Here is a 7,881-nt window from a genome sequence, read left to right as displayed (position 1 = left end):
ACTTTTAGGCTTTGTTTTCTCAGAAAGCATTAGGCTTTGTCAGGGCAAACCGTACAAGTTATGTTAACACACAATCCAATACATTAATATACATAAAAGTTGTGACATCTTACACAAACATACTCACTCTTGGTGGCAGTGCTACAGATTTGTGTTCTACAAATACAGTTTTTTGATGTATGTTAATTTACAAAATTCTCATCAGAAAAAAAAATGCACAATACATTTATAATTGAATGCACTATTATTGAGTATTTTCATGACAGAAGAGAACTTTCGTTTTGATCAGATGTTAATGAGAACTAAATCCTTCGTTTATAATTTAATATATTTGATGTTTGGAAGAATTTTTCACAGACTGTTTCTGACTCTACCTTTCAAGCATTGTTTCTCCTCCACTATATATATTCCTCTATTATTGTGTAAATTATGACAATCTCTGGCTATGCACTCCTATGTGTTTGAGGCAGGGTAATTCAGCACAGTAGACAGTAGAAGTATTCCTATAATCTGTTCTTATATTGGAACAGCCACCAATAACTTAACTATACATGAAAATAACTATAAACCCCATAAATATACCCTTCTAAACTTCAATTAAATTTATCCCTAATGCAACTTTTCTTTGGCTAGTTTCCAAAATAGAATACAACCATTCTATTACCACCCAAATGAGGGAAATTATAATCGGAGGAAGGTTGGAACAGAAAGAGACAATGCTCTTAACTTATTACAGTTGAAAATATTTTTGCAACAATTACAAAAATATACTTCTTTGTGAACACATTGCTGGTACCCTACCCAGGCCTTGGAAGACACCTAGGCATATAGGATGTTCTGAAGCTTAAGCTTAGTTAGATAAAAAGATAAGTAAGAAATAAGTAACAATGATTAAGCAGTGGAGATTTGGAAACCGAGATGATAGGGGTAACAGAAATTTTCCACTACATGCCTTTTTATCATTTAGACCTTGGTATACCTAATTAAATTACAGTGTTTTAATTGAGACCAGATACGATAAATTGGAAAATAGTGGGAACTACATTAAGCACTAAGTGAGCACTGCCAGAATCCTAACTATCTGACTGAAAAAAAAAAAAATCAGAAACTGACGATATTTGTGAATAAAACAGTATATCTAAGAATTCTGAGGGCTGGCAGTAGACCACAAAAACTGAGCAAGTAGTGAGATGAACATTTCTCATCAACCACCTTCAGTCTCTCACCATTTAGAGGGTCTTCACTAATATTGTATTGAGATATAGCCAAGTATTACATGACATGATTTCATGGGTACAAAAGTTCTGCTGTTATAAATTCAGGAAGTGTTGAGCTCTAAAGTTACACTATTGTCCTAGTCACTTGTGTCTTTTAAGCACTTAAAATATGGCTAGTACAAATTGAGATGTGCTCTAAATGTGAAATATATATAGTGTTTCAAAGATATAGTATAATAATGTTAAAAATAAATTTCACAAAAATTAATTGGATTTACCTTTTGAATAATATTTAGAATATATTGAGTTAAATGAAATCTATTAACTTAATTTTCTCTTTTTTTTCACTATTTAAAATGTGACTACTAGAAACATTTAAATTACGTATATTCTCAAGTTACGTATCTGGTAGAGAATGATGCTCTAAACGCACACTCTCTCTGCTCCTACAATTTGTAAGACTGCTGAAGACATCACTTGACACATCCACACCAGCTTTACTACTTTTAAAGAGAAAGTGAAATTTCAAAATATCAAGAGTTAAAAAACTCCCAGAATGAGAAAATTACATATCTATCACTACATTTGAATAGATCCATTAAGGTGTTATATAATTACATTGCTTCACAAGTTTGAAATTATCTCAAGAATTTTCTTTAAAGTAATAAGTAGCTTCTCCAAATAGTTCATTCTCGTTTTTTTACTTATTCATTTTATGCCTCTCTAAAACATCTTAAGTTACATAAAATGAGAATGATGGACTTCGATAATTTAAAAGCAATTTTATAAAAAAAATTAAAAGCAAAAACAAGAACATATACAAAAGCTGAATGATTTCTTAAGTAATCAAATTAATTATAGAGTAAATATTGTACTGGCTCACTCTTCAATGTCAGCTAGTCTACAGATCAAAAACTTATGTAGGATGATTCAATATATGGAAATCAATCAGTACAATATATCACATTAACAGGATAAAAGAAAATAACTATATATAATCATCTCAACTGATGCAGAAAAAAGCACTTGAGAAAATTCAGCGCACTTTTATGATAAAAACCCACAGCAAACTAGGAAGAGAAAGAAACTTTCTCAACATACTAAAGGGCCATATAAGAAAAATCAATAGCCAACATCATACCCACTGATGAAATTGTGAAAGCTTTTCCTCAAAGATCAGGAGCAAGAGTAGGATGCCTGCTTTCCCTACTTCTATTCAATATAGAACTGGGAGTCTTAGCTAGAACAATTAGTCAAAAGAAAGAAATAAAAGGCTACAAATTGGAAAGAAAGAAGTAAATTTATCTTTGTTTACAGATGGCATGATCTTCTGTGTAAAAAACCCTAATGATTTTACACACACACACACACACACACACACACACACACAAATGTTAGAACTAATAAACAAATTCAGCAGAGTTGCACCATATGAAATCAAGACTCAAAAATCAGGTGCATTTCTATATACTAACAATGAACAATCTGAAAAGATAATTAAGAGAATAATTCCATTAGCAATATCATTGAAAAGAATAAAATATTCAGCAATAAACTTAAAGAAATGAGACAGTTGTATACTATAAATTACAAAATGTTGCTGAAAGAAATTAGAGAAGACATCAATAAATAGAAAGACATCCAATGTTCATGGATTGGAAGACTAAATGTTGTTAAAATGTCAATAATACCCAAATGCCAATAATACCCAAAATGATCTATAGATTCAATGCAATCCCTATTAAAATTTCAATGATTTTTTTCCAGAAATAGAAAAATTCATGCTAAAATTTATATGGAACCTCAAGAAACCTAGAATACTCAAAATAACTTTGAAGAACAGAGTCAGAGGTTTTACATTTTCTGATTTCAGCACTTACTACAAAGCTATGATCATCAGAACAGTCTTGTACTGGCATAAGGGCCAACATGTAGACCAAGGGAAAAGAACAGAGAACCCAGAAATACATCCTCACACATATGGTCAAATGATCTTCAAAAAAGGCAACAAGACTATTCACAGGGGAAAAGATAGTCTTGTTAACAAATGGTGTTGGGAAAATGGGACATCCACATGCAAGGGATGAAGCGGACCTTTTGCATCATTTTGTGTGAAAAAAATTAACTCAAAACTGTCACTCTTTTTTCTAAAATGACTACATCATTTTGCTTTCCCTATTTTTAGTAAAATAGTAAATATTTTACTATTTAAATTTTGTCAAGAGTATGTTTATTTAAAAATGTTTTAATGTTAATTAAATTTTTTTCCTTTATATAAAATCATCTCTGTGCTATATTAATCTTTTAATAGGATTTCATATAATAAATATAAAGATAGTAGATTATTCAAACAACTACGAAGTAATCCAGGCTTTGAAGAGGGTTGCTTCCAAATCTATAAAAAGATATCTCCTCCATTTCTTTTTAATTCTCTTAGTTCAGACCTAAACATAAAATAAAAGTAGCTATTCTTTATTTTCATGTTTTTAAAACAAAAATAAATAACCCATCACTTTGGTGACTTTAATTAAAAAAAAATTATAACAAATCAATGTCATATGCTCAAAGCATGCCTATCAGATGAAGAAATAAAAGTTCAGAAGAAGAGCAATGTGGAATTTTTATTAGAGACCAGAATGTCTAAAATCTAACACACCAAGTATTGGTGAGGATCTAGAACAACTGGAACTGTCATACACTACTGACGGGAATATAAAATGTTACAACCAATATGGAAAACATTCTGGATGTTTCTTAAAAAGTTTCAAAATACCCATATGACCTAGTCATTCAACTCTTAAGCATTTACCTGAGAGGAAGGAAAGTACATGGTTACAAAAAGCATAGTACACAGATGTTCCTAGTAGCTTTATTTGCATTTCCTCAGACTGTCCAGTTGTCCTTCAACATGTGGATGGATAAACATAGGCCTATTCATAAAATGGAATATTGCTCAACAATATCAACAAAAAAAGAATACAAATGAATCTCAAAATAATTATGCTGAGTGCAAAAAGCCTGACGACAAAAGAATACAAGCTATTTGGTTCCACTTATTTAAAATTCTAGGAATTGGAAAATGATCAATAATAATAGAAAGGAGATCAGTGGGTACCTAGAATGGAAGAAGAAACATGGAAGTTCAAGAGGGATTACAAAAAAACGAGAGTATACAATTATAATCTTGGTTGTGATGGTTTTGGAGGTGTATGTAGATGCTACAACTTAACAAATTATGTGATTTAAATCTGTGTAATTTATTTTATGTAAATTTTCCATCAATAAAGCTGCCAAAAAACTGAATTCCAGCAATATCTGAAAAATGTTTGACCTCCTTATCATGTCAGTATGTTACATAAATAAGAAGCCTTGTTGACAAGTTTGAACTGTAAGTTGTGGTTTTTAACACTTAGAAGCATTAGATGATATTGATGATAAGGAAGAAACAGTAACAGAAATGAGCCATTTAAATGATAGAATCCCTTTCTCCCTTTAACTCCTTTTCTCCTACAACCATTGAACAGCCAAATGTTGTACTCTCCAAAAGTTGCCACTAGCACATGTGCCTCCTGAACACTTGAAATATGTCTATCGAAGAGCTCAATTGTTCATTTTATTTTCATTAATTAACACATTAAATTAATTTTAACCTCAATTATAATAGCCACATGTGTTTAGTGGCTTTATACAATATTAGGCAGAGCAACTCTAGAGCACTTGCTAGAAATCTATTTCATTGTCATTCTTCCCCTGTCTGATTGCTCTTTTTAATTGGTCTGTCCTCACCAAAGGGTAACAAATAAAGATGATGATTCCTGGCAGTGGTGGTGGAGGCTTCTGCTTTTGAAGATAAAGCAAGTGGGGATGATGAGGTAAACACATCTGAACTTAGATGAACACTTCCATCCTCAAAGAAATTTCTTTTGGACAGCACTGCTCTCTGGAGGGTTGTCGAAGGTGTTGGAACATGACAGGTTTGAAATAACGTGCAAAATGAATTTTGCTGTCTGCTTACTTGCAAAGCCAGGAACTGAAAAAGTTATGAAGCTGTACTGGTTGCCTGTCTAAAAATACACAGAACAAATACTACAACGAATCAGCCATCATCAGGTGGGCTCAGAACACAACCTGGTTGGTCATCATTGCTCCAGACACCAAGGAAAGATGAGTCTAAAACTTGGCACCAAGGCTGGATTTTATGTGGATACTTGAAAAACTATCTACAGAATGTACTCTTACATAATAAATAAGCTTCCCTCACCGATAAATGCCAATTTTCCAGTGGACCATGGAAAATTGGCTATTTTTGGCCACTCCATGGGAGGCCATGGAGCTCTTACTTGTGCTTTGAAGAATCCTGAAAAATGCAAATCTGTGTCAACATTTGCTCTAATTTGCAACCAGTTCTCTGTCTTTGGGTGGGTGGGAAAGCAAAAATCTCTCAATGGATATTTGGAATCAGATCAGAATAAATAAAAGGCTTATGATCTTGCTGTTCTTAGGAAGTTTTATTCAGGTTCTGGTTAGAAATGCCCTAGGAGATGATGACTAAACATTTCTGCAAGACTGCTGTTTCCTGACATCAATTGTTTCTAGATTACAAAAAGATTATGTCTATAGTTACTTTCCATTGCAATCTTTATTAATGACCACATCGGACTTAATGCAAAATTCCTGAGTACGGGAAAAATCAGACACAGGAATCTTCTGAATTATAGAAATTAGAATAAAGAAAAAGACAGTTATTAGATTTAAAATATAGTGCTAAAAGTTTCATTCTGTAGTCTAATTATCTTCTAAATAAATGTATATAATATAAATTTTAAAAGTTCAAGTGTATAATTATAATCTTAGAAGGCTTATCAACCATCAGACACATTTGAATGGCACCACACAGTTATTCTGACTTTTCTGTAGCTGCCTTTTAAAAATGAGGGCAGCCGGATCTTATCTTACAGGTCTCTGGCACTTTTTATGAGGTTGTAGTAAATCATTCAAGATTTGTCTGAAGATCAAGTTTTGTTGAATGAAGAATGAATTTTCATTGCTACATCTGTGAAGTAAGAAATTAATCACATTTTTTTCCCCAAATCAACTGAGATTTAAGCCCCTGGTATTATTTTTATTACTCTTCCTCTTCCTCTTTTTCTCCTCCTCCTTCATAGCAGAATCTGTGCTCCATTCTGTGCTGTAGAATTCTCCCCCTTCCTGTTGGCAGCCCTGTCTCCATAGGCGTTTGCAGAGGTTACATTGATTTTACTTCATCCACTTTTATTTCATCATGACTAAGAAAATCCACAAAAGCATACTTGGGTACTTACTAAAGTTTCAGAAATGCAGAATTTCACTCATTAATGTTTTTATTATTCTTAAAACATGAAATCAAAGATGTAGCCTCTCTAGGCTGTTTCAGTTTAGATTCAAGACTACTTTCACTGACACCTGCTCCATGGTCATGGACCATGTCTTAAAAGTTTTTATTTCAGCTAGGCCCTGGTCCTACTCCCCAACCCCACAGCGACATGCACCCTTGGCAGCCATGCATCTCACCAGCCCTGGCACTGAAGCCTGATCCTATCTACAGTTCTGTCTTCTCTGGCTTGCATGGTGCCCCATACCTTTAATGCTGCTACCCCTGCCAGGGCCCCCGTCCACCATGCACTACCTGATGGATCCATACATATCCTCACCTTTCTCTTTTCAGTCACTGTGCCTCCAGCTTCTCCAGCCTGCAGCCCTTATTGATCTCTCAAAAGTAGAATTATGGAAACAGAGCCAATGCTGAGCAAGATCCCAGCTCCTCAGTCAGAGCTGCTACCTTCCTCCCACCACCAGTCCACTGTTAACAGATTCAACAGCACCCATAATATTTCTGAAATGACATTAAGTAAACAAGATATGCTCTCTGTATCATATGGAACCCAGCTGCTAATGGTCTAGTCCCACATGAGATCTCATTTAAAAGAATAGTAACGCAGAAGCTAAGAGAACAACAGCAAAAGCCAAGACTTTACTATAGCTTCAGATATTCTTCAGGGGGCTCTGGTGGGTGCAGACAAAGGTACCCCACACACTACTACCAGCAGAAACCTGAATGGTGTAAGAAAAAGTGTGCATGTTGACTCTTTTTCTTGAATTCAGTAATTTCTTTCTGTATGATCACGTTCTGGTGCTGGCAGCTGAAAAAGCCACTGACAGCTGTGGAGTTATTTTCTCCTTTAGTCACAAGATGATGGAGATAATCTAGGATGGGAAGTGTGGGGGAGAGAAGGAGACAAATGCTCACTGCTCTGACCAGAATTGGGTAAGATGGCTCATAGATCATTCCTTCATGAGGACAAGACACCTAAATAACTCATGATTCTATCTCTTTCATTTGATGAGAAACAACTGGTTCATATCAACAAAGTTCTTGAAGTGTCAGAAAGAAAGATCAAGTTTTAAAAACAGACTTATTGTCTAAGCAATGTACTAGATACTCAAATCTAATAATAAATATATATTTTTTTAAAAATAGCTTTATTGTCTTTTTTTTTAAGGATCATTACAAAATAATTCATCTGGATTGCATTGTTTCCCCCCAAAAAACTGAGGAATCCATAAAACTCAATAGAATACTATTTTCCAACTATGAGATCTGTCCAGAAAAATTATTTAAAGTTAA

At 33.8% G+C, this 7,881-nt stretch overlaps 1 pseudogene; it reads left to right on the top strand.

The window, feature by feature from the left end:
- Positions 1 to 5,429: 5,429 nt before the first annotated feature.
- On the top strand, positions 5,430 to 5,942 carry LOC118612363 (annotated as a pseudogene).
- The last annotated feature ends 1,939 nt before the right edge of the window (positions 5,943 to 7,881 follow it).

Source organism: Rousettus aegyptiacus, unplaced genomic scaffold, assembly GCF_014176215.1.
Source record: "Rousettus aegyptiacus isolate mRouAeg1 unplaced genomic scaffold, mRouAeg1.p scaffold_m13_p_1, whole genome shotgun sequence".
Taxonomy (NCBI): Eukaryota; Metazoa; Chordata; class Mammalia; order Chiroptera; family Pteropodidae; genus Rousettus; species Rousettus aegyptiacus.
The sequence above is the reverse complement of the archived record's forward strand: the minus strand, read 5'-3'. Positions and strand labels throughout refer to the sequence as shown.